The sequence below is a fragment of the Ambystoma mexicanum genome, chromosome 5q (genome assembly GCF_040938575.1).
Source record: "Ambystoma mexicanum isolate Mex_15411 chromosome 5q, UKY_AmexF1_1, whole genome shotgun sequence".
Classification (NCBI taxonomy): domain Eukaryota; kingdom Metazoa; phylum Chordata; class Amphibia; order Caudata; family Ambystomatidae; genus Ambystoma; species Ambystoma mexicanum.
Genome location: NC_090933.1, coordinates 738,000,352 through 738,027,076, shown reverse-complemented (window position 1 = coordinate 738,027,076; position 26,725 = coordinate 738,000,352). Strand labels below are relative to the sequence as shown.

At 46.1% G+C, this 26,725-nt stretch overlaps 1 protein-coding gene and 1 pseudogene across 1 annotated transcript in view; both read left to right on the top strand.

The window, feature by feature from the left end:
• Positions 1 to 26,725, top strand: part of CRISPLD1 (cysteine rich secretory protein LCCL domain containing 1) — a 625,896-nt gene that overhangs the window by 316,569 nt on the left and 282,602 nt on the right. The gene's annotated exons all lie outside the window — the stretch shown is intronic.
• Positions 24,838 to 25,316, top strand: LOC138498738 (small ribosomal subunit protein eS10-like; annotated as a pseudogene).

Here is a 26,725-nt window from a genome sequence, read left to right as displayed (position 1 = left end):
ATACTCCTCCCAAACTCGCGCCTGCCAGCCAGAGATATATATGTATCTGAATCAGGTTGCTCTAGACGGGTGTACAGACGACCAGAGGGAACAACTGGGCCGCCCACTGACACTGGTGGAAGTGCTGAACGCTATCAAATCTGTGCCCAATGGAAAGTCGCTGGGGCCTGATGGGTTCCCGGCCAAATTTTATAAACATTATGTGGACTGTCTCTCCCGCTACCTTTTGGAGATGTTTCAACACAGCCTGGAAGCCGGGCATCTCCCAGATTCTCTGAGGGAAGCAATGGTGGTGGTGTTGGTAAAGCCGGATAAGACTGGTAACGATAGCTCTTCATACCAGCCAATATCGCTTATCAACATAGATAATAAGATTTCAGCAAAAATCCTGACATCTCGACTCTCACCCATGATGCCAGCAATGGTATGGTCGGACAAGGCAGGCTTTATCCCGGGGCGCTCTACCTCGTATGGGCTCAGGAGGATGTTCAGGTTGATGGCAGTGGTACAAAAGGAGGACTCAATAGTGGCTGCCCTACTTGATGCTACTAAAGCGTTTGACTCAATTGAGTGGCCATTTCTGTTCACTGTATTATGACGCATGGGGATGGGAGAGCAGAACATAGCTATGGTCTCACTATTATACATGCAACCGGTAGCTAAAATAAGGGTGAATGGTTATTTAACACTGACTATAGCATTGGAGAGGGGGACACTTCAGGGGTGCCCTTTCTCACCATTGCTGTTCGCCCTGGCAATCGAGCCACTGGAGGAAAGAATAAGAGAGTTGCACTTACTCTGCAGAGTCCAGCTGCACACTCATAGAGTAGTAATATCATTATATGCAAATGACATGGTGCTGTTCATCAAAGATCCCAATATTAACCTGGACTCGATTATGTGGGATGTACAGACATTTGGGGACCTTTTGGGGCTAAAGCTAAATGCTTCTAAGTCGGTTCTTTTCCCATTAACCAACGGGGTTGTGCAGTCCCAGGACGGGTGACGATTCCAATGGCATATGGTCCAAACAGATTACCTGGCGATCAATATTGCCAGGGATAAAAGGGTGGTTTTAGAGCAGGCAAAGGAGGCCATGTCTAGAACCTTCCTCTTAATTTATATGGCTGGATATCTGTTGTTAAAATTACCTTATTCCCTAGGTTTTTGTACAATTGTCTAAATGTCCCAATAGCAGTAGCAGGGGAATAATTGAGAGACCTGAGATCAGCAATACTGCAGTTCATCTTGGTGAGTAAATGTGCCAGGGTGTCATGGGACAAACTAGAGGTGCCTATACAGGAGGGAGGTTTGGCACTACCTGAATTTGAAACCTACTATAATGTGGCACAGTTAGGGTTTCTCCTCTATTGGTATGAAACGCAAGGGTACAGAAGGCATATGGAAGTGGTGAGATCAATTGTGGCGCCAGCCTTGCTCCGATCGATTATCCTCACAGCACCAGATAGAACACAAAGGACATCAAACATGGTAGACGTAACCTGCAGAGCATGGACTTGCATAGAACATAAATCGAAGTGAGAGGTCCTCTACTCCCCTAGACTCACTGTTTTGCATGTCCCAGGAATCCCTATTACTGGCGAGAAGGGATTTGTGGCTCTGGTGAAAAGGCTAGGGGTGGGGCACTTCGGGGAACTCTTCCCCAATGGGAAGTTCATAACACTGCAGATGCTAAAGAAAAAGGGGGAACTATCAGCTTTGGACATATTCCTGTGCTATAGATTGCAGGTAACCCTGCACCAATTTTGCCCATCCTTCCCTGAACAACCACAGGTTTCCCACACACTAAACAGACTGCCTCAGGGAGGTGTCGGGGGGAAATTCTCCCGGGGCCGGCTGGGCCGTCCGCGGACCTCCGGGCAGGGAGGCCCCAACTCCTCCCGTATATCCCAAAAGATAGAGTATGAGACACACGCAAGAAGCAAGGTGATTCTGCTGTTTATTAAACAAAACGGCAGGGATGGCCAAGGATCGTACGCGTCCGACCTGACACTCTCTCGGCAGCGTGGGGCTCGCAGGCCCTTTTTACCTTAGCGTGACGCGCTACTTGCATCACCTTAGCAAAATTAACAAAAAACCTATCGCCACTCTGGATTGGTTCCCCGAGTGGTAGGGTTAGTATAGCATACATATAGAAGACTTGGTTATTGGTCAAGGGTCAGTCAGGTGGTATACTTGGGTTGTCCCTTCAGTTTGATACATAAAAATTGTTACATGAAGACCCCTGAGGATTGGTCAATGTGAATGGCGTCAGTGATAAGGGTCCCATGTTCTGATTGGTTCACCCCAGAGCCCCCCAGTCTGGGACCATCGTTGTTCCCAGCTCGCGGTGCACCTGTCATTTGCAACAATGTTTCACTATGGGTATGTGCAGACAATGTGAGGACTTATTCATAAGCAGGAAGGCCGACTACTCCCACCGTCGCAGATGTCTGTTGAGACGCTTAATTGTATCTGTCTGTGTCTTGAGACGGGGGGAGCCAGACGCCTTCTTCCTCCTGGGCCTGGCACCCTATCAAGTCCGGCTCGGTCACGTGAGGTAGGGACCGTGGTTGAGGCAGAATTCTGCACAATTAATATTATATTTTTCACTGTGTGCCGGGTTTATTTTGCAGGTGCGACCTTGGCGTCGGCTTGCGGTATGCAAGTTTGCAACGTTGTGCCCTTGACTGTCTGCTTTCGCTGGGCTCATTCTGCAGGGTCAGCAACCGAACCCTTGCTCATTCAATGTCCATGAAAGCTTTTGCTTGCGGCCTACTTGGGCCTGGTGCATAGGGGAAACCATTTAATGTAGGGCGCTGTAGGTTATGGTGTCGTGTTGTTCTATCTTCAGTATCGTGTCTTCGTTATATTCCTCATTATGGTACATGGTTTTAGAAGAAGCGTGAGCAAGCCTTTTTAGATAAGTTCATTGTGCGTCTTGCGTTTCTGCATTTAAAAAGCCTATGTTGAAAATAATAAAGATGCACGTCTGTGAGTATGTCCGTCGCCTACGTCATAGCACTGAGTATGTTCTTCGTGTGAATTGATGTGGGAGTGTCCGGTGTGTATGTTGCACGAGTGTGCTGACCGTTAGCTAAGTCGTCATGGCATCTCTAACGATGTGTTGATTTGGTGCTAGATGGTTTAGTCGAGTTCATCCATGCCGCAGGTGTCGGCATGTGCAGGGCAGGCTGGTGGGCATGCGGCTGGGCATGCGAGTGGGCACATTCGTATGATTTTGTACCAGGGTATTTGGTCGTCTGGGAGATGGGCAAACTCCTCTCGTGGCGGGTGTCTGGGCCGTGATCCTCTAGGCCATGGTTGAGAGGGGATTGGTGGGAGCCTTTTGGTCACTTTTCCCACTTCAGTCCCCCCTCTGGTCGACTTGTCGACCACAAACATATCCTTTTCCTTATCTCCTCTTACCCTCCATATTTTAGTTACTCCTCCCAAATGTCCATAGTGGTTGACATGGTCTTCAAATGACCAGTACATATATACACAGGTTCCTCCAGGTGTGCAGTATACCCATTTCCCTATGTAGCTCCTTGGGTTTCTTGGGTTCTCGATCTTCACAGATGGTGGATCCAGGTGATTAGTGATGATCTGGTTGCGCAACCTGTCTCTCTCTTTTATTATGGGGCCTGCGTGTTGGCCGTCATCTGCTGGCATCAAGGGGTGCATACCGACCATTTCGATCATCTCATCTGTGGTGCGTGCCTTCCGGGCCTTCCAAAACCTTATTAAGATAAGTGCAGCTCCAGCCAAAATAATGCATCCAACTATGATCTTCAGCCCGTCTGACAGCCAAGATGGCATCCATGACCATAGCGTCGAAAACCAGCTCTCGTCCTTTTTTACACCTTTACTTTCGTCCATCATTTTGGAGTGCATCTGGGCCAATTGTGATACTGCTTCTGCGAGTGTACCATTGTCAGCATCGTTAGCAGGAATGAATGTGCAGCATGATTGTCCTATCTTTGCGCAAACTCCTCCTTCCATTGCTGTGAGGAGGTCCAGTACATATCTGTTCTGTAGTGCAACCATTCTCACTGCTCGCAATTCCTCTTTTATTGCGTTGAAACCATTTACTGTAGAGTTAATTGTCATCATTAGTTCCCACCTAGTTATCTGGAGCCATTTTGCGTTTGCGTAGGCCTGCAGTCCAGGATGTATAATTGAGGAGAAGAACATAGCTGCTCTGCTGAATAATCTGTGTTCCGGCGGGATTGAGGTGAGTGCTGTTTCCGACCTTCCCCACAGGTAATTTCCTGTCAGAGGTTCTCCTTGTCTTTTCCTTCTGTTCAGGATAGTGTTGTTGCCGTTGCGTCGGTTCTCTGGCCCTTTCCGAGGCTGTGCAGATCTCTTCTTCCTTTTGTTCCCTTCATCCATTTTGGGGAAGTTCGCCATATTCACATGTTTCTGGGGCACCACTAGTGATGGTACATTAACGTGTACTATTGTGCATACACCATTCCACAGAGGGGGCAGTGCGTGGTACGCCTTGTCTCCACAGGCCCAGTAATGGTCCATTACTACTGCTGTTCCTGCTCCCCCCTCAGGTAGCTCTGTCACACTTGCACAGCTGGTGTTGTATCCTACGTCTACTTCTCCTTTGTGTTGGTAGCATATCTTAGGTGCAGTCATCGGCAGTATCGTTATTGGGTCCTCATCCTTCTCTATCCATGTTAGCATGGGTACTTACTTGACCCAAGTCATCCAACATCTGTTGTTGTGCTCTGCAATAGTTGTAGTATCTTCTCTCGTTACCATGTTGCTGCCAACCACTCCTATGTCCCATTTGTCACCCAGGTACACCTTTCCTGTTATTATTATCAGTGGTCTTTCCCAACATCCTTGTTTACCAGCAGCTTCAGTGGCGTACCAATCACATGGTAGGCACTGTAGTGTAACTTTCTTCGTTTCTCCTTTTTCAGGGCCGCTTGTTATGTATCTGAATGCTTCGGCATGTAAACTGGTCTTGTGGTAGCTCAAATAACTCTTAAGGAAGTTATTTTCGTACGGGTATGTGTCACGTGATTTCCATACCAGGTGTACCGTGTTCCCTTGAAACCTCCCTTTTGTTTGGAACAGTGCCAGGTATATTATACATCGTGCTGTTTTTTCATCTATTTCCGTGGCAACAAAAGTTCGGGATGCACTCATGGCGTATGGGATCAATGAGCAGACGTAGCAGCCGTCTTCTGTTGTTTGTTTACCTATTTTGGTCATGTGTTGGTACCACATGTTGTTAGAGACGTGTGCTGAAGTTTGTATGTAGTTGTCAATATCTTTATTCTCTGAGTATGTGCTGCGTTTAACTCTATTACCCTTGTGTGGAATTTCGCTAGTACCACCTGACGTAACACCTGTTGCAGCTGGGGGTGGGGGTATATTAGGTTTGGGAACAGCAAAAATATTGATAGCATAGTTGTACCGCCATACAGAGGCAGCCACAAACCCGGTGATCATCAAAATCCCTATCATCTTTATTACAGAGGCTAGTTTCACCGGCATTTTGCTCTTACCTTGCTGCAGTCCGGCAGCTAATTCTTGCGACGTTAAAGTTGCCCGCCTGAAAATTCTCAATATGCTTGTTATTAGTGTTAGTTGTTGTTTTCAAGCTCTCTCTATCAAGTAGTCGTTCAGTGCCCAGGCGAAGAGCTGTTCCCACGCCAATCTGAGCGATCTATCTCTTAGGACAGGCAAGTATGGCCGGATGTGGGGCATTGATTGCGTTATGGCCAAGAGGAGTGCTGTGTAGTAGACACGTACCCTCCTTCTTTTCAGGTGCTGTGGCCTTTTTATGTAATAGACAAATTGGTGCGATAATTCTTCAGGGTAGTTATTGTCTGAGGGTATCATCTACTTCTCCTGGGCAGTGAACTTTGTTAGTTATCTGCTTTCTTAATAGTACAATAATACGCCGTACCTGCATGTGCGAGAGAAAAAAAAGAGAACATTCACGTGTTTACATGTGTATGTGTAAAACAATGTCCTTCAGTTGGGTTATTATTGCAGTGGGTAGGGGGTCAATGGGCTGAGGGTTTGGTGTTCAACTGGTAGAGGTTTCTTTACTCTTTGAACGTGTGACCATGGGGTGAGCAGTGGTTGTCTTTGGGAAATCAGGGGGGTGGCATGGTATGGGGACACTTTGGCCGTTAGCTGTGGTAGAAGTCCCTTCCTCCGTTGGCAATGCTGTTGCTGCTCTTCCAATGGCCCTGTCGGTGACGCTAGGGAGGGTCTGGAGTTTGCAGATCTTTACGTGGTGCATGTGATTCCAGGCACGTTTGTCCTGTAGCTTTACCGCTCTCGTTGATACCTCCTCTACCAGGTGGGGGCCAGTGAAGCGTGGGCTGTTCCACTTTCTGTTGAAATTGCGGAGTAGTACGTGGTCGCCTTTGGCAATTTTGCACAGTTTTCTCTTTTCCAATTCTTCATCCGCGTCTTCTTGCTGATCACTCTTAGACCCGCCCCGCGTGCGCTCGAGCTGTTGAGACACAAACACCACACTAGTAATCAAAGAAGACACATATTGGTACATTTCATCACCAATGACATTTGCAGTGCTCTCATGGTCGGTAAATGCTCTTGATGTTGGCGTCAGAGGAAGGCGCATTTGGCGTCCGGTCACCACCTCGTGAGGAGTGAGGTGGTGGTCGGAGCCTGGTCTATTCCTTAACTCAAATAGGGCTAGCGGAAGGCAATACAGCCAACTCTTCTTTGTTGTTTGCTGTATTTTTGCAATTGTCTCTTTTAATAGGCCATTCAGGCGTTCGCATAAACCGTTGGCCTGCGGGTGATATGGACATGCAAATTTATGCTTGATGTTCAGTAAGGACGTGATATGCTGGAACATTTCATTGGCGAAATGCGGCCCGTTCTCTGACCGCAATATTTCGCACACTCCCCATCTGGGAAAGACCTCCCTTACTAGGAATTTAGCTGCTCGGAATGCATCTGGGTGTGAGCAGGGCCCTGACTCGATCCACCTAGAGAATGGGCACACAACTACAATCATATACCTATTTCCTTGACATACGTTGATCATATCAACATAGTCAATATGGATGTGTCGGAAGGGTCCCTCTGGCCGGGGTATAGTACCTTTTATCACCTTCAGCGTGTGACCAGCCGTGAACTGTTGACATGTGAGGCAATTGCTGACAAAATTTGACACATGGGAATTTAACTCGGGCAGAACCAATCTTCCCTAATTCGTACTGCTATTACTTCCTTGCTTGTGTGGTCTGGGTGGTGTAGTTGGCTCAGGGCGATGTTCAATAGTGCCAGTGGCATTACCATTTTTCCAGTGCTACCCTGGCGCCATAGTGCGTCAGTTGGTGACATTGTACATCCTCTTTTTACCCATATTTATTTTTCTGCCATGGGTGCAGCCGCTTGTAGCTCCATTATCTGTGTGGCTCGGAGATGGGTGTACCCTTCTCTTACTAATAGCTCCTTAGCTATTCCCCTCCCTCTCCCTCTCTCTGACTCTGGGGGGTTCCTTACCTCGCCAAAATATGCAGCATACTTCGCGTGTGCGTCTGCTGCTGCATTCCCTTTTGAAATATGATCTTCTCCATTAGTGTGTGCGGTGCATTTTACCAAGGCTAATTCTTGGGGGTCATTTATTACTTCAATTAGTTCAGCTAATAAGAGGGCATGTTGCACTGGGGTGCCGTCAGCTCTCCTAAACCCTCTTCTCCTCCACTTGGACAACCCGGAATGGACAGTAGATGTGACATATGCACTGTCGGAATATATGGTCACTCGCTTGTCAAAACTTTCCTTCAACGCCAAGATCAGTGCGACCAATTCCGCTGCTTGGGCAGAGTAATGCTGTGGTAACTGGACGCACTTCATCGCCACACACACCGGCGCCTCTGTCATTTTCACCACTGCTGCCCCAGTTCTCCTAATCCCGTCACTTTGGTCAATCGTTGATGACCCATCAATGAACAAGAGATCACCTCCCTCTAGTGCATTCTCTTCAACCCTTCTGGTGCATGAGTACATTTCGGTAATCTTTGTACAATCGTGTGCATAGTCTCCTTCCTCAATTGCCTCTGCTATAAACCTTGCAGGGTTGACTGTGTTGCATCTAACAATTGATAATTCAGCTCTAGATAATATAATCTCATAACCTGACGCCCTTTGCGTTGTTAGTGTGGACTTAGGCTTGTTCAATATTGCAAATAGTGCATGTTCCACAAACAGTGTGGTTGGGCACCCCATGGTGATTGCTGATGCTTTCTCTACCGCAAAGGCAGCTGCGGCGAGACCTTGTTCGCAAGGGAAATGACCTAGCATCACAGGATCTAAGTGACCGCTGTAAAACGCTACTGGTTTGTAGCCCATGCTTGTTTTTTGAGCCAACACTGCTTTCATCACTGTTGAGTCGCAATGCGAAAATATGAAAAATTGTCGTTCATATTCTGGGGTGGCCAGTACTGGAGCGGTTGATATTGCATCTTTCAGTTCATCAAAAGCCTCTTTCATTTCCATTGTCCACCCCAACTTTTTCTCCCCTTTGTTAGCTTCTTTTAACCCCTCAAGTAGAGGTCCTATATATGAGCTGTAATCAAACACCCATGCTCTGCAGTAGTTGCACAGGCCAAGGAACTGCTGTAGTTCTCTCACTGTTTGTGGCAATGGTGTTTTTAAAATTGCCTGTGCTCTTTGTGGTGCAATCTGTCTTCCATATTGGGATATGAGCTGTCCAATGTAAAGTACTTGTTCCTGACAGTATTGTAGCTTTTCCTTGTCTACCTTGTAACCTTTTTCAGCTAGTATTGTCAGCATCTTTAATGAGTCCTCTCTGCATCTTTTTTCGTTTGTGCTACAAATTATTATGTCATCAACATACTGCAACACTGTGCTTTCCACTTCAATGTTACCCAAGTCCATCTGTATTACCCTGGTAAAAATTGAGGGTGACTCGCAGTACCCTTGTGGCAATCTGGTGTGTTTCCACTTTGCGTTTCTGTAAGTGAAGCTTGTCAGATCTTGTGAGTCTGGGTGCAGTGGTATTGAGAAAAAGGCATTTTTAAGGTCGATCACTGTGAACCGTGACGCCTCTGCCGGAATGCCACACAATATTGTGGCCGGGTTTGCTGCTATTGGGTATTCTGCTTCCACTATATTGTTCAAGGGCCTGAGGTCCTGTATAAAGCGCCAAGATCCACCTTTAGCCTTGCGTACTGGGTATACAGCTGTGTTGCATGGGGATTCTGATGGGACCAATATGCCATTATTTATAAGGGCCGTTATTGTTTCACATATGCCCTCATCTGCCTCTTTTGATAGTGGGTACTGTTTGACTCTGGGGAGTATTGCACCTTTTTTCAGTTTTATTCTTACCCCCCCTATGCTTTTTATGCACCCCACGTCATAAGGGCTAGTAGTCCATAATGATGTGGGTACTTTTGCCATATCCTCCTCAAAAAAGGGAACTGGGGTGGACGTGGGTGCCTCAAGTGCCAATGCAATTTTCTGTGCCACTTGTTTGTATGTCACCCTTAACCATATTTCCACACTCATCATAAATACCATTTCACCTTCTTCCTTTTCACCTGAGAAGAGCTCCTCATCTGACACCTGGGTAAGTCTACATCCCTCTGCTAGTGCTATCACTGCCCTCCACGCTCTTCCTTCTCTGTCTTGGGCATGCACTGCAATGTAATCAGCGGTTGCTATGATGCTCTCTATGTCCACCGAAATCACCTTTCCTTCTGGTTCGTTAGCTGGCGTTTCTGGTCTAAACAAGTAGGCTGCTGGCCTCCTCCAGATCTTTCCCTCTATCCCTGGCATCCATGCAAATGCCATGTCTGTCCCGTACTGGAACAGTTCACCATCTACTGGCTCAGCCCTAATCACTGTCTGTCCACAGTATGCCTGCATGATCTGTCGCGCCGTGAGCATGTTAATTCCTGGAGTGGAGCAAATGATGCCGTCCTCCGTAAAGGAGATCGTCATATTCAACCTGCTCATTATGTCCCTCCCCATTATATTTACTGGTGAGGCCCTGGAATATAAAAGTGGGACTGACATGTCATAATCCCCTATTGATAAGGGAATGTTATCAGTAAAGGGAACCAACCCCCTAGCCCCAGAGAATCCTTGGGTGTTCATGGCTTCACCTGACATCTTAAATTTACCTTCCCTTATGCAAGACCGGGTCGCCCCGGTGTCGACAAGGAATGATAATTTTTTGTCACCTATCGTTACCTCTATGCGTGGTTCCTCCGCACTATTAGGTGTTACCGACAGGATGGGACACACCAAGGTCGTCTGTGGGCTGTCCTATTGGGGGTATAATGATTGACCACTTCCCGTGTAAGGGTTGTGTCCCAGCACTGTCACCCTACCCAATTGTGTTTGCTATAGTTGGGTATTGGTCGAGGTTATGTTATGGTCTTGAACTTGTGTAGGTGGCTGTACTTGCTGTGCTAGGGGTTGTTGTGTGATCGCTACCTGTTGTTGAGGCGGTAGGTATGTCCGAGGCTGTTGTTGTGTTACTAGTTGTTGCTGTCCATTTGCCTGTTGAAATGTTTGCTGTTGCTGGATGCCCTGCTGTTCCTGCGGGAGCTCTTGTTGTCCCTGTTCATTCCACAACGGTGTGCCAGGTCTCACTCTACATGTACGCGACATGTGGCCCACCAATCCACAAATCCAACACACCGGTGGTTCCCTGTTCTGCCATGGAATGCTTCCTGTGTTGTCCTGATATGTTGGCTACCCGGTGGGGTAGGAATTCCTAAGGCCCCCCACCTGTTGTTGTGTGTTAAATCCGTATCCTCTCCCTCTCATTACTCCTCCCCTTCCCCGGTTGTAATTATAATACCCAGCTCCTGGCGTCGTGTATCCTCCTCCCATGTTAGTCGTGTATGGTTGTGGTGGCGGCATCTGTTGTGTTACAGTCTGCGATGATTGTATTTGGGAGAGGTCTTGTGCAGCCACTACCTGTGTGGGGCTTTGAATTATTGTGGCAGGTGTAGTTATTAGTGCGCCTTCCATCGTGTATTTAGTGAGTTTCTTCTGTACTAGTTTAGCCTCTTCCGTTTTCCTCTCCTCTTCCTTTTTTTTCATTTTTTCTTGGCATGTCCTGCAATGATGCACTATAGTCAGTTGTATTTCTGGCCATGCTTTTGCTTCCATCCCCACTACTTTCTTCAATTGTTTCTGGATTGCTTCTGGGAGCCCCTGTACTAGTATATGATAGAATATTGCTGGTGTTTTGTCCCATTGTTCTCTAGTTTCCATACGCCACTTCTCTTGAATTTCCTGGATATAATCAACAGGATCTTCGTTCTCACGCATCTTGCGCGAGGTAATAGCTCCTATGTCTGATGTGTCCGGATACTGTACCCTCAGTGCCTGCCATAATGCATGTCTGCAGTTTGCGAATGGTGCCCCATCGTGAGATGTGTTTGTTATTGTGACCCCGGGGAAGCCCGCTCTCTTCCAGATGTCATCCGCAGCATCCCCTAATATTGATATTAGAAGGCCCTTTACATCTCACACTGCCAACTTCTGTCCTGCGGTGTGTTTTTCCATTTCATATATCCATTTACCCGCACCCCCACTTAATGATGGGAGCCTGCATTTTATATTTTCCTTGTCTGCATGCTTCCAAGGAACGTATTGTGGTCTAACCCCTCCCCTCTCTAGAAGTGGCATTAAGTTGTGTCCCGTTTTACCCCCTGGGTTCCACAGGATCGAGTCCTCACACCCCTCCTCTTCTTCCGTCTCTTCTACATCGTCAGCTTCGTCCATATTTCTCCTGCTCTCCACTCTTTCTCCTCCACCACTTCCCCTTCTTTCATCATTTCCTTTATTTATTGTGGGCGTGTGTATTCGTTCTCCCTGTCTGCGTCCAGGGAGGTCTCTAAGCCTTCCTGCATAGGGTGTCAGTTCTCTTGTGAAGGGCGCTAGTTTAGATGGGCATGTTGCACGTAATGAGCGTGGGGTGGTGGAGCATGCATGACGGGATGGTGACGGCGTGGCTTTAAGTGTCTGCCCCTCCGGCATACCATGCTCCTCCTCCTCACTTCTCTGCAGTTCTTCCTTTCTCCTGCAGATCCATGGTGAGTCTTTATTTGTCCGGGTGGTGTATAGTTTGTCTAGGCTTTCCCTTTCACTGTTTCTTCCTTCCTTCCCCATTTCTTCCTCTTCCTCACTACAAAAGTCATTCATAAATGGCGACCCCCAAACTGTCTTTTTCCCCTCAATCGTTACTGTTTTTAAGTCTATTAGGTCCGTTCCTCCCTTTTCTTCTTTACTACTCGCTCCTCTTTGTGCCGATGTTGTTGCTACTTCTGTCCATCTATATACCTTCCTCCTTACCTCACTCTCCCCCCTCCTATCTTCTCTTACCCCTTCTTCTCTCTCCGCTATTCCCCTACCAATTTCCTCTCTTTTCTTTTTTAATTCTTCCATTACTTCACAACTCATTTTTTCTATTATCTTTTCATCTTCATTCTTCCTTTCCCATCTCTCCCTCTCCCTTTCTATTATACTCTCTATCATCTTCCCTTCTTCGTATTTCCTTGTCGTTTCTGACAGTAATCTCTTCTTCCATATTGCCATTTCTTTCTCCTCTTCCTCTTCCTCTTTTTTCCTGTCGCGCAGTACTGCTCTCGATACCCTTTCTGCCGCTGCCTTTAGCCTTTCGGCTTCTCTCCTTTGCTCCTCAGTTCGTTCTCTCATTTTACCCAACTCATTCTTACCTTCTTTCCTTTCCCGTGCTCTCTCTCTTTCCCCCCACTCGAGCTGCTTAATCAGTGCATTCTGTTCATCCCTTAATTCTGCTAATCGTTCCTCCAAAGACTCTTCCTTTTTCCTTAACGGCTCTTCCCCCTTTCTTTTCCCCTCTTCCCCTTCCATTTCACTCTCCCTTCCATTATCCTCGTCCATTTTCCTCACCACCTCCTTCTCTTCTCCTGTTAATGAACCTCGTAATTTTAATAATATATGTGCAGCTACCCACTCGTCATTTCCTATATCCGTAGTCTGCTCTACTTCGGTCCTCCCCTCCCCTGCTATCATCTTCCCATGAGCTGACCCCGTTGTACTAGTCCGCTCCCCTCCCGTGTGGCCACCTGTAGCTGTATATGGAGGCGGGCTGTATGCTGGGTTCGAGTACCCCTCAGCCACCCTTAATGGTTCTCTTGCTATTTCTCCTAGTTCTCTTAAAGGGTACAACCCCCCTCCCTCTGTTTTCACTACCTTCGCTAGAGGTATTTCGTCGCTCTGTTCCTTTTTTATTTCATTTTCGGTTGAGTCGTCACTCTTTTCTCCTCCCTCTTGTCCTCTCCCCGTGTTCAGTTTTCCTTCACTTCCCTTCTCCCCGCTCTCTCTCTCCTCCTTAATCTCCTTCTCTCCCGTTGTTTCCCCTATAATGAACATTCCGTTTGGTCCTGGTCGGGACCCCTGGAACATCCTCCACAAGTTGAACACCTCCACGTGGTGCGTTAACTTCTTCCCCTTGTATGTATTGTGCAGATAGTTTAATAGTGAGCGTTGGGTATATGGATCGAAGCTACCATTAGGCGGCCATGGTGTCGTCATTTTGTTGTCTGTCCCCTGTGTCCATTCTATGCTGTACTTGATCAACTTCTCTCTATGGGGTGATAGTGTTTTACATATGTGTTGCAGCGGGGTTGTGTGGGTGTTCCCCCACCCCCCCCGATCCTGTCCCGTAGGACATAGTAGCGCTCCACTTGTTACCCTTCCCCTATTTGGTAGTGGTTATCTCACTAGTAGTTTACAATATATACAACCTTGTACCTTTACCTGGCCCCGTAAGTTTGGGGACTTGCGATAGTCCGCTAAGGAAAAATTAGTAAAATATAGTATTTACATTTTTATATTCTTTCTTTAGTTTCTTCCTTTATACAACGCCCTTACGGCCCCCTGCGGCCGGAGCGCACACAGCCCCCTGCGGCTGTGTGCCCCTTGTGACGATCTTATACCGCTGTCCTATTTTCACTTGCTCCTCCTCCCTCCTCTACACTTGCCGTGGCCGGCGTTCTCCGTGCGCAGCCACGTACCTCCTTTCGCCTTCCCCCGATCAACTCATTACCGTTTACCTCCGTTTCCACACCCTTAACACAGCTCTCCTCCCCACCACTCAAAAATGGAAGATGCCTGGTTCTCGAGATGTCCTATCTAAGCCCTGCTGGTGACGTCACCGATCTCTTCAAACTATTGGTAAGTTCTTCATATATCCTTCAAGTCCAAAATACACTCGCAATCTACCCCCGTTAACCCCACAGCTGTCTTCCTGTCACTCCTGGAACAAGGTAATCAATAATATAATCGGACTGCGCACGCTGCGTCGCCTCGCGTGTGATACGCCCCTCGACAGGAGGGCTTAACCAGCCAATTATCTTCCGTATTAGGCAACTATCTAGCTACCGCCTACAGGGAAACGTCATCTATCTATCGAGTTTCCTGCTCAAACAATAGGGATCCTCATCTACTCATTGGTCAATAATTGCCAAATCGTAGGAAACCACACACACACACCCTTACACGTGGTCACGACCTAGGCCAATCAGTTTCTACGAGCGGCCGCACGTGATGTTTTCGTGCTCCGCCCCCCTTTTCTCCCGTAACGTAGCGGACTGCTCTCGCACTCGTCCGGCTACCATTCATGTCATCGCCAACACTAAATTATCAAACCTTCGCCGCGCACCTGTGCAACACCTCCCGCCTCCCGTATTCAATTCCTCCCCCCTCCCTCACAATTTCACATTGCTTGTTGGGCGTGGCATACTCACCAAGTTCTCTTGATGCGGGGCCGCTCGACTGCGTGCACCCCTCCAAGCGGTTCGCCACCTCCCCTCGTCTGGACTACGTCTGGACACTCGCCAACCGCGGGCGGGATACTTCTCAACCGGCTCCCGAGAGCCACTATCCGGATTGCGCCGTCCGGTCTTCTCGCAGTTCCGCGATGGTCCTGTAGTCCTCAAAAGGGGGCAGCGGCAGAGGGGGCCGCGCCGCCGGGCCTCCTCGCAACGGGAGTACTTGGAAAAATAAAAATAAAAGAGGACCTTAAACAGATCTCAGCAGTGCCTCCAACTTGTCGGGGGGAAATTCTCCCGGGGCCGGCTGGGCCGTCCGCGGACCTCCGGGCAGGGAGGCCCCAACTCCTCCCGTATATCCCAAAAGATAGAGTATGAGACACACGCAAGAAGCAAGGTGATTCTGCTGTTTATTAAACAAAACGGTAGGGATGGCCAAGGATCGTACGCGTCCGTCCTGACACTCTCTCGGCAGCGTGGGGCTTGCAGGCCCTTTTTACCTTAGCGTGACGCGCTACTTGCGTCACCTTAGCAAAATTAACAAAAAACCTATCGCTACTCTGGATTGGTTCCCCGAGTGGTAGGGTTAGTATAGCATACATATAGAAGACTTGGTTATTGGTCAAGGGTCAGTCAGGTGGTATACTTGGGTTGTCCCTTCAGTTTGATACATAAAAATTGTTACATGAAGACCCCTGAGGATTGGTCAATGTGAATGGCGTCAGTGATAAGGGTCCCATGTTCTGATTGGTTCACCCGCGAGCCCCCCAGTCTGGGACCATCGTTGTTCCCAGCTCGCGGTGCACCTGTCATTTGCAACAATGTTTCACTATGGGTATGTGCAGACAATGTGAGGACTTATTCATAAGCAGGAAGGCCGACTACTCCCACCGTCGCAGATGTCTGTTGAGTCGCTTAATTGTATCTGTCTGTGTCTTGAGACGGGGGGATCCAGACGCCTTCTTCCTCCTGGGCCTGGCATCCTATCAAGTTCGGCTCGGTCACGTGAGGTAGGGACCGTGGTTGAGGCAGAATTCTGCACAATTAATATTATATTTTTCACTGTGTGCCGGGTTTATCTTGCAGGTGCGACCTTGGCGTTGGCTTGCGGTATGCAAGTTTGCAACGTTGTGCCCTTGACTGTCTGCTTTCGCTGGGCTCATTCTGCAGGGTCAGCAACCGAACCCTTGCTCATTCAATGTCCATGAAAGCTTTTGCTTGCGGCCTACTTGGGCCTGGTGCATAGGGGAAACCATTTAATGTAGGGCGCTGTAGGTTATGGTTTCGTGTTGTTCTATCTTCAGTATCGTGTCTTCGTTATATTCCTCATTATGGTACATGGTTTTAGAAGAAGCGTGAGCAAGCCTTTTTAGATAAGTTCATTGTGCGTCTTGCGTTTCTGCATTTAAAAAGCCTATGTTGAAAATAATAAAGATGCACGTCCGTGAGTATGTCCGTCGCCTACGTCATAGCACTGAGTATGTTCTTCGTGTGAATTGATGTGGGAGTGTCCGGTGTGTATGTTGCACGAGTGTGCTGACCGTTAGCTAGGTCGTAATGGCATCTCTAACGATGTGTTGATTTGGTGCTAGATGGTTTAGTCAAGTTCATCCATGCCGCAGGTGTCGGCATGTGCAGGGCAGGCTGGTGGGCATGCGGGTGGGCATGCGAGTGGGCACATTCGTATGTTCTTGTACCAGGGTATTTGGTCGTCTGGGAGATGGGCAAACTCCTCTCGTGGCGGGTGTCTGGGCCGTGATCCTCTAGGCCATGGTTGAGAGGGGATTGGTGGGAGCCTTTTGGTCGCTTTTCCCACTTCAGAGGATTCGGTAGTAGGGTAATATCAGGAATGTATGATATGTGCATGAACTCAGAGGAGGAGCTGAGGATCTCACCATGGAAAAAATGGGAAGAGACCCTGGTATGGGAAATCTCAGAGGAATTGTGGAAGTACTGTTGTGAAATGACCAGAAAGGGGGCTCTCAATGCAAGGTTTAAACTAATTTTTTTGAAATGTTTACACTAATTCTATGACATACCGGCTAAGCTGAAAGAATATTTCCCGGACACCTCAGGTAGATGCGCCAGATGCAGTAGTACATTGGCGGACTTCGTCCCCGTAGCCTGGGGATGTTCCGGCTTTCGGCAATTCTGGGAACAAGCATTCGAGACGGTTGGGGGTATCATGGGCTGAGAGATATATCCAGACCCGCTGATGTATCTGCTCAGTTATACTAAAACGGTGCCCAATCATACATGGAAACTTGTCGGGTTGCTTTTAATACTGGCTAAGAGACGAGTACCGATGTAGTAGGGGGTGAAACAGAGTCCAAAAATGTCTCAATGGAAAGCGGATATTCTAAATTGCAATGACATGGAAAGCGGGTGGGGGTCGCTGACAGAAACATGTGGGATGAATACATGCACTTCCTGATGGGTCATTCCGGTGGAGGGGAGGAAAACCAACTACGCCTTCATTTGAATTATGCACTGTTAGGACAAGCGGGACATGGAAATTCTGCAAAAATGAACCTATTGGAAACACAATTAATACCTTTCTCTTAAAGTTACTGAATTGAATGCAATACTGTCGGACGTAATCATGACTTAAGACATAATGGATAATATGTATTATTTGAAATGTGGGGGAGTGCCGGGGGAGGGGAAAGGGGGATGTTGGGTTTGTTGGCACATGGTGCCTGTTATACTCTAAATGCCAATAAAGAGGAGTTAAAAAAAAGAAAAACTATTGCCAGTTTTGCCCAGGCATCCTCAATTTCCTTAAATGTTGTTGTATTTAGTGTTATCAGCATATTGGACTTCCTACAGGTGAAACCTCACCTATTGGAGACCTGCATCGGCATGGAAGGTCCAACGATGGGGCGGCAGAGGCGACACTCCCATCATTAGTGCCAGATGAATTAGATTGGAGAGGTCCAACAGCTGGCACCAGTTGGTCATGATGGTCCTGTGGCATTTCAAGTTGGGTCATGGATTGCAGGGCATTGCAACCAAGGCTGATTGCATATTGCCAAAACCTGCTCCTGAAACGTTCATCCTCATGCCCCCAGTGGTGACCTATTAAGTGGTTGATGAATGCTGTGGTGCCCAGGATTTGCTCAGGAACAGTGGAAAATCCCCTCCTTTGGACCTCACTGCAAAATGTACACTGTTCCTCCTCAACATCCAACAGTGATTGTCTTTAAGCACATTAAAGTACTGCCAGCACAGGGAAGGTGTGAAGCACCTGTGGTTGTACTTCTTGGGTGGAGCTTGCTGCTCTAGCCACTCAATGTCTTCTGGGTCTTCAAGCAAAGTGATGAGGTTGATATCTTCATCACTGGAGGATGACTCTGGATGTTGTGTCACCATCTCTAGAAAGTAATCAAAAAGATAAAATAAAATAAAAAAAATAATTAAAGAAAAAGGATAAAAAAATCCTTCAAGGGGAATAAAAAACCAAATACGAATATAAATCAAACAGACAGAAAACAAGATACAACAAAGAGAAAACAAAAAGAGCCAATGAGCAAGGTTGGTAGACACGATTTTGAATGTGTGCACCTGAATTTGTCTCCAAAGCAAGGTGGAAATGTAAGCATATCAGCAGTACATATATGTGATTCATGGTGGGTGTGTCTATGAACTAATCACCTCTCAAATTTCATTCCATGGACGTGCCCTTACGCCAATCGATTTGTACAATTTGTGTACTTCCAAAACATGAATTAGAAAGAAAATAGTTTGTTTTTCCCCCATTTTTATTAATGTTTTTCCAAAAGAGTGCAATTATCAATGCTTTTTGTAGTGTTTATGTCCTCACTTCATATCAAATAAAGTTATTGGAAGATTAAGATGCAGCTTTTATTTTATTGGGTGTATATGTGATTTTCAATCTGCATTGTTCAACATACTGTTCCTTGTCTCAGTATCGATTGGATAATTCATAACATTATGAATTCTCGAGTCACATAGCGTCTTCGTACCTTCCCTATTTTGTATAGTCCATATAATGTTGTCATGGTCCAAGGGCCTCAGGCCAAATCTCTTCCTCTTTGATAGGCGCTTCCCTCGCCTCATCAATTTCCTTTCATCTCCTGCTGCCCCCTCCTCCTCCTGTTGGCCATCTTGCCCTCGCCTTCCCCATCTCTTGCTCCACCTCGGGATCCTTCCTCACCTCTGCAGGGCGTACCTCTGATCTGTACCCCCCGGAAGGCCTTTAAGGCTAGCAACCTTCTTCATCTTGCCACTCTCAACACTTGCTCTGCTGTCAAACACTCCTCTGACATCTGCCACCTCCTGGAAGAACTTCACCTCAATGTCGTTGGTCTTACCGAGACATAGTTCATGGCCATCTCTGTCACGAGCTTTGACACAGTATTCCCTGATGGTTACAAGATCCTCTCTGAACCCAGAGCCACCGGTCCATTGGGGGTGTAACCCTGATCTGTCCTGAGTGGATTCCTGACTCTGTCATTCCCACACAGACTTACTCTTCCGTCGAATGCCTTGTCTGCAGGCTTTCTCTCTCTCCTAGCCACTCTCCTACCGTGGATACTCTCTACTGGATCCCTGGTCAGATCACCTCAATTCTCTTTGAGTGGGCTGACCTCTCCTCCTCCCTTCTTGCCTCTACCACTCAACTCATTCTTCTTGGTGACCACAATATCCATCTTGACTCTCCTTGTTCCTCCTCTGTACTCTTCCGTGACCTGTGTGATTCCATCTCCATTTCTATCTTCCCTTCTGGCCCAACTCACTCTGCAGGGCATACTCTTGATGTCTTGATCTCCTCTAACCTCCCCCTCTCCATTCCTCTGACCACTCCTCTCTCCTGGAGTGATCACTCCCTCATCTCCTCCCATCTCTCACTTTCTACCACCCAAGCCAAGCCAACTCCAACACTGTAACCTACCTTCTCGGACATCCGACCCATGAAGCGTGTGTCAGTTGAGGCTTATGCTGCCATCTTCTCCCCCCTCCCACCACTGGATGACTCACATCCAGACACAGCCCCGTCTATGTTATACTCTTCCATTTCTGATACTCCTGATGCTCTTGCCCAAGTCATGAGGATCTGCTTGAAGCCCAAAGCCAAGAGCAATTCTTGGTATGACGCTGACCTAGCTACGCTTAAACAGAAGTATAGAGTGGCTGAGAGGAAATGGGGGGCCTCTTGTTCATCCTCTGATAAACTGGCCTGTCACCTGCTCCAAAGGCAATACTGATTCTCTGTCCACACTAAGAAGAGAGCTCACATCCAAGCCTGTATCTCTGTGACATCTAACAACTTGGCCGAACTCTTTAAAATCTGTAAGGAGTTGGCCAATCCTGCTGCAGTCTCTACCTCTCCTGTCACCTCCCATGCCCTCTGCACAGCCCTTGCCTCTCACATCATCTAAAAAAAACAGGACATCCTGTCTACCCTCTCGTCTCCTCCCCCTCTCCTCCTGTAAACTCTGGCCTTTCTACAGCCACCCCCTTGCACTGTTATGTCCTTTACTTTTTTTCCCCCTGACTAGGTCTCTAGACAAGTTTTATATATGAAAGTCTCTTCAAAACAGGTTCTTCCCTATCCCTCCAAAACTATCAAGGACCACATTGACACCCTTGCTCCTGCCTTGGAAGATTTCTGCAACCCCTCCTTTGCCTCAGGAGCCTTCCCCTCCCCTCTGAATCACTCTCTTGTGCACCCTCTTCTCAAAAAACCCACAGAAGATCCTTCTTGACCGGATAACTATCACCCAATCTCCATCACTCCTTTTCTGGGAAAACCTCTGGAAAAACTGGCCATCTTGCAGCTTAACCTTCACTCTGACTCTGTTGGTTGTCTCCATGACAATCAGTCTGGCTTTAGAGTGGCCAGAAGCATAGAAACTCATCTCTGAACATCAGTGAATATTTGCTCTCCAACCTGGACTCTAAAATCCCCTCTGTCCTCATCCTACTCGATCTCTCCTCGGCCTTCGACACGATCAACCATACCATCTTGCTCAACCGTCTCTGTGACAACTTAGGTATCACTGATCAGGCACTGGCCTGGCTGACCTCTTTTCTCTCTGATCGACCCTCCGAGGTCCAACTTGGGTCCTTCTTGTCATCTATCTCCCTTTCTACCTGTGGTGTTCTCCAGGGTTCTAACCTATGCGGATGACACTCAACTCATTTCAGGCTTCAGGCTTCCCTTGGCCACCTCTTCTCCTTCTCTCATCTCCAACTGCCTATCTGCCATTCAGGATTGGTGTGCAGCCAACAATCTCTGCACCTTCACCCTCCTTTTCTGTCACTCTTTGGCCAGCCTCCTTTGGCCCTCCTCCTACCCCCACCTGTGAGGCTAAGAACCTCGGGGTCATCTTTGACTCCACACTGTCCTTCTCAGCCCACATCTGTGATGTCTCAAAAAAGTCTAACTTCCTACTGCACCAACTCGGTGGTATTCTACCTTTCCTCTCCTTCCCCCAGAAGCTCACTGTCTCTCGGGCCCTGGTTCTCTTTAGCTTGGACTACTGCAATAGCCTCTTTCCTAATCTACCTGCTTCTACTCTCCGCCCTTGCAACTCATCCAGAACAGGACTGCAAGACTTGTCCTTGGCCTCAAGCCCTGGCATCGTATCTCTCAAGCCGTGAAATCGCTCTGTTGGCTCTCAGTGGCTGCAAGGATTAACTTGTATTGTTCAGAAGGCTTTCTGGGGCCTGACCCCAAAATACCTTCAGCTTTCCCTGCGAATACCTTCCCTCCTAAGCTGTTTGCTCCTCTACCTCTAACTCCCTCAGGGTCAGGTGTTTTTCTTAGAAACTAGCTGGGGGTAGATCTCTGTCTTCGGCTGGGGCCTCCCTATGGAATAGTCTCCCTGCCACTCTTAAACTTGAGAAGAACCATCTCCGGTTGCAGAAGCACCATCCTCTTTGCTTCTGCCTTCTCTCCTTCTCTCCCCTGCTGATCTGTTCTGTCTTGTCATCGTGCAATTGGTCACCCTCTGATTCTCGGGCCCAGGTACCTGCCCACCCTGCCACCCATCTGTACTGCCTCCTGGCAATCCTTTGCACTGGAGCCTGTATCTGTAACCCCACAGTCCACCCACCTGTTTATTCTGCACTTATCTGGCACACCCTGTCTGCTGCCTTACACCTAGCACTTCCCACTTGCTGGCTGTACTACCACTGCTTGTGCTCTTATTTATTTATTTATGCTTTATTTATTTATTTTCTCCTTGCTCAGCACTTTTCCTCCTCCCCCCATCCCATGCACTTTCCCCTTCTTCCTCTCCCATGCACTTGCACATTCTCAATGTCACTGGGCCTAGTAAGATCGTTGCTTTGTTCTCCCTTGTTCTATTGCCTTGTTGAATTCTGAAACACTTGTGTACGAGTGCAAAACAAATAAAATATCAATATCAATATAATGTGTAAGGTATATTTGTGTACCAACTCAGTCTGTCTCGTGATAGTCCTCCTCTTATCATACCTTGCTATTTATTCCCCATCAAGGTCCCCAATTACCCCACCTTACTCTTCCTTTTCACAGTTCCTAACTAACCATCGCACTCATCTCTGTCACAGTACCCAGCTACACAACTTAAGTCTTCTTCATCACAGTCCCCCGGTAACCCCAATTCTCTCTTCCTTGTCACAGTAAACCATTACTAATCCTTTCTCATATAGTGGACACAAACAAGATGAAATACTTGATGAACGTGATTTTGTGCAGCTCAAGAACAGATATTGAAAACAAATGATATGACATCAGGTAGGTTATCAGAAAAAAATACAGAATTACAGCTGGAGGGTGTTACAGCTTAACAAAACCCTTGACATTCAGTAAAAGAACTTCAGTTAAGGGACAGTTAATGTTAAGAGAGTCAGTTAAAAAAAAAACCTTAGTAGAAGTGATGTTAATGTAAAAAAAAAACGAATGAAACAAAACGCTTGAAATTGGTTGAATGAATTAGCTGTAGTGACGTTAAGGTGCTGATTTAACACCACAAAACATTGAAATTGGGCAGGCACTGATTCTGCACCGACATAACTATTATGCCCCAATTGTGCTGCCCCTAAGCACACTGATGACATCACAAAGGACATCACCGATGATATCAAATATGACATCATGTGACATCACCAATTCAGCTGATCACATTTTGAACTATGACTTCCATTTATTTTGACCAGTACCTATGCTGACCTCTGGAGATCCAATTCCTGTAGACTTCTGCAAGCATTGCATGTACATTGTCAATTGCTATGTGCAAGAGCAACTTTCTGTAGTTCCCCAACCATTATTTACAGTGCCTGAGATATGTTTTCAGACCTTCTTAAAACATAGAGTATGCAGCTATGCTATATGTTCAAATTCAGTCAAAAACAGTTTCCAGATGGCTGATACTTACTGTTAAGGCCATTGAGGATGTTGCAGGTGATATCCTGCGTGATATCTTATATGATGTCATCAGTGATGGCATCTGACATGTCCCAAGTGGCTAAGGAGTATGGTTAAGTGGAAGGGCTGTACATGTTGCAATTATTGTCCAGTGTGGACCAACCTGGATCTACATTCAGTGCTTGGTTGGAGTCACAGCACATGTACAGGGGGAGTATGATTGAAAATGTGGCCCATCAGTGAAAGTCACATGGTGACCAGCAGAGTGCAATGTCAATGCATTTGTGCCACATACTGGAAAATGTGCGTGTGTGGGTAGCTTACATTACCATATCACAGCAACAGTATTTTTAAATGCAAACTCCAACCAAGACGAATCCACCCTTATATGCAGAAGCATGTTTTTCAAATGTTACATTTCTCTTGTTCTCGCACAAGTGATCTGCTGTACAGGTGATGTCACTGTCACTCTTGATGCCAAAAGGGATGCCATATGTGATATCATTAGTGATGTCATTTGGGGTGTCATCAGTGTGCTTTGGGGCTGCACAATGGGGGCATCATAGTTAAGGTGGCACAGCTTCAGCGCCCACTGAATTCCAGGTGTTTTGTTGTGTTAAATCAGCACCTTAATGTCACTTCAACCAACTTTTTTCACCGAATTCCGAGGGGTTCGTTGCATTGAACTTATTGACCTGAACTGCGCCTTAAGCTATTTCCCCCTATAAATATATTTAATTATTTTATACACATTTATATATCGTGTATATATCGGATACAGTCTTTAGTCATTCTACAACCTATAATGTATATGAATTCACTCCTCTTTCTTCCAATAACTAAAAATGTGTACAAGGTCACAGGAATCAAACCACCCAACAATTCACGTGGTTTGATTTGTGCACAAACCAATCCACTCAATCCTAGTGAAGAGCAAATTGCCCAAGCATAAGAAGTGTATCTGCTATAAGAGAATAAATTTCACCTGCTAAGTCATTAATGAATAAAATGTTTGCATACAGAAAGATTCGGAATCTTCCCCCATGTTCCCTTGTATAACAACTACAGAGTTATTTTTATATATTGTCAGAATACATTAATCATCTCCAAAACCTTGTGAAAGACCGACATCATATCTTCAAGCTATAAAAGGCTTTCTCACAAAGTAGCCAATATACCAGGGACAGAAGATTTGACTCTATTCATATGCAATACTGTTTCATTATATACAAATGGTGAATGTCTATTTGGTGTGGTGCTCATTACTCATTACCCATTAACTTAAACTCTCAGTATGTTACTAAGTGAAGAATACTATGTGGCTAGAGGTACTGCCCTTTCTTCACAAGTACCTTTTTTCATTTTGTATTATCTAATTTATTAATGAACTCAAATGAACTGAAATTGGGCTAAATGCCTCCCCTCTATGCAAATTAATTAATGGATATATCAATTAAAAGCACATAGGCAATTCAGCAATCAATTAATAGCTTTCTGATATCTGATTAATCTAGGAGGTACTATATGGATGATGCATTATGGTTTGGGAAGAAAACACTGCGACTTTATTAAGATTCATCTTTACTGGGCATCAACATCTCTGGCACTGCTTGTTGGGCCAGAGTATGTAACGAAGGAGCATGCGCAATGAAGAACCAAATCTTCGTCTATGAACTCCTGGTCAAGGAGGGAGTGTTGGTGTCCAAGAAAGATGTACACATGCTCAAGCACGCCACGCTGGCAGACAAGAACTTCTCTAACCTATACGACATGAAGGCATGCAGTCTCTGAAATCCTCTCGTTACGTGAAGCAGCAGTTTGCTTGGAGACATTTTTATTAGTATTTGACCAATGAAGGAATCCAATAACTGTGTGACGTCCTGCATCTGCCCCCGGAAAATCTTGGCAACCACACTGCACAGAAGCGACCCAGAAGCGACCCAGAGACCAGCAGGCCATGGCCCAAAGGTCTGGAAAGAGAGGGCCCAGCTCGCCTCCATTGTGGTGAGGCTGGTAGACATAATTACAGATGCAGTTCTGCTCCACCTGGTGCTGGTGTAGAAGCTGCAACAGTATTCCAGTTTCCTGGTGGTTTTGGCAGGGGACGTGGCCAGCTTCCTCAGTAAACTCTACTTTGGATGTCTTTGTATATAATAACGTTCCCTCCCCTACCCCCCAAAAAAAACAATCTTTACATTGTCTTAATATAAATCCATATTCTATCAAATCTACTATCACACATAGCCGCTCTGAAAAGTGCTTTCTTCAATTGAAAATTCATACAGGGCGAGATCACCTAAACAGAGTATATTGAAAATGTACAGAATCTTATTCCATTCTCCATTGCAAAACTGCTCATCCACTTTACACATTTCAGAATATTTCATTTGCAGAACTTATACTGAAGTATTGACAAACCAGGAAAAAGAACACGAACAGTTTCTAAGTGCAACCTTATTCAAAGAGTCAAAGAGGATAAAAATATACAGTGCCACATTATAAGAAGATAAATAGCAAAAGGAAACGACCGACAAAATGATATAATTTCATCATACCATACAACACACAGTACATTTATTAAGCGCATTGTTAACAGACACTGGCATTTATTGAAACGTGATTCTGCTTTATAACCCTTCTAAACCTCACAACCACAAATTACTTAAATTAATCCACCAAAGTGTAGGAAAAAATGCTTTAAACATCTAATTTACAACCCAAAAAACATCTTCAGGATATTTAGTTTCCGAAGCTACGATTGGGATATAATAGTTGTGGAGAGGTTCATTGTGTAATTGTGCTCTCATTACAATCACAGAGTTTCAATACAACACAAGTTTGCTTTACTGTGCTTGGAATTTCTATGAATCACAAATTGATGTTCTATGTTTACATTCGTATGTTTGTCTCTGAATATGGATGTGGGTAGCATTACTAGAATAATTATAATTGGAATACAGCAACATCTCAAGAGCTATAGGACATCAAGATGCCATTTACTGTGTCGTGGTGAATTGGGTACAATCCCATACGTATGGGGAAAACAATTATCAAACCCCATGCATTAGGTGACAGGGGTATGATGCAATTGAGAAGACGATTGATTTGCATACAGTTACCAGTTGTGGACTCAAAACAGACAAAATGTTTTGTCTTTTTTGAGTTTTGGACATTATTGATATTCATGGTATATCAATCAAGGGACTGGGTTAGTGAGCTTAATTCCATTTTCTTTGTTCTAAAAATAAATTGTTTGTATTATTGCAATTTAATGTAAAGTAACTTATAGAAAAACAGGTACTGTTAATTGTATTTAATGGTTTAATGGTTATAAATAGCAGTGTTTTTCCACCTCAAAATTGGTTCGTTTTTTTTACATACATATATGCACAATACTCATATGATAAAGGGATGCTATCGCCATTTTCAATCATCAGAAGCAGGAATGTAGTGATTACAATTATGAATACAACTTTTCATCATCATTTTAAGAATTAATCTAATTTGAGTGGAAGTAGTCATCACATACATATGG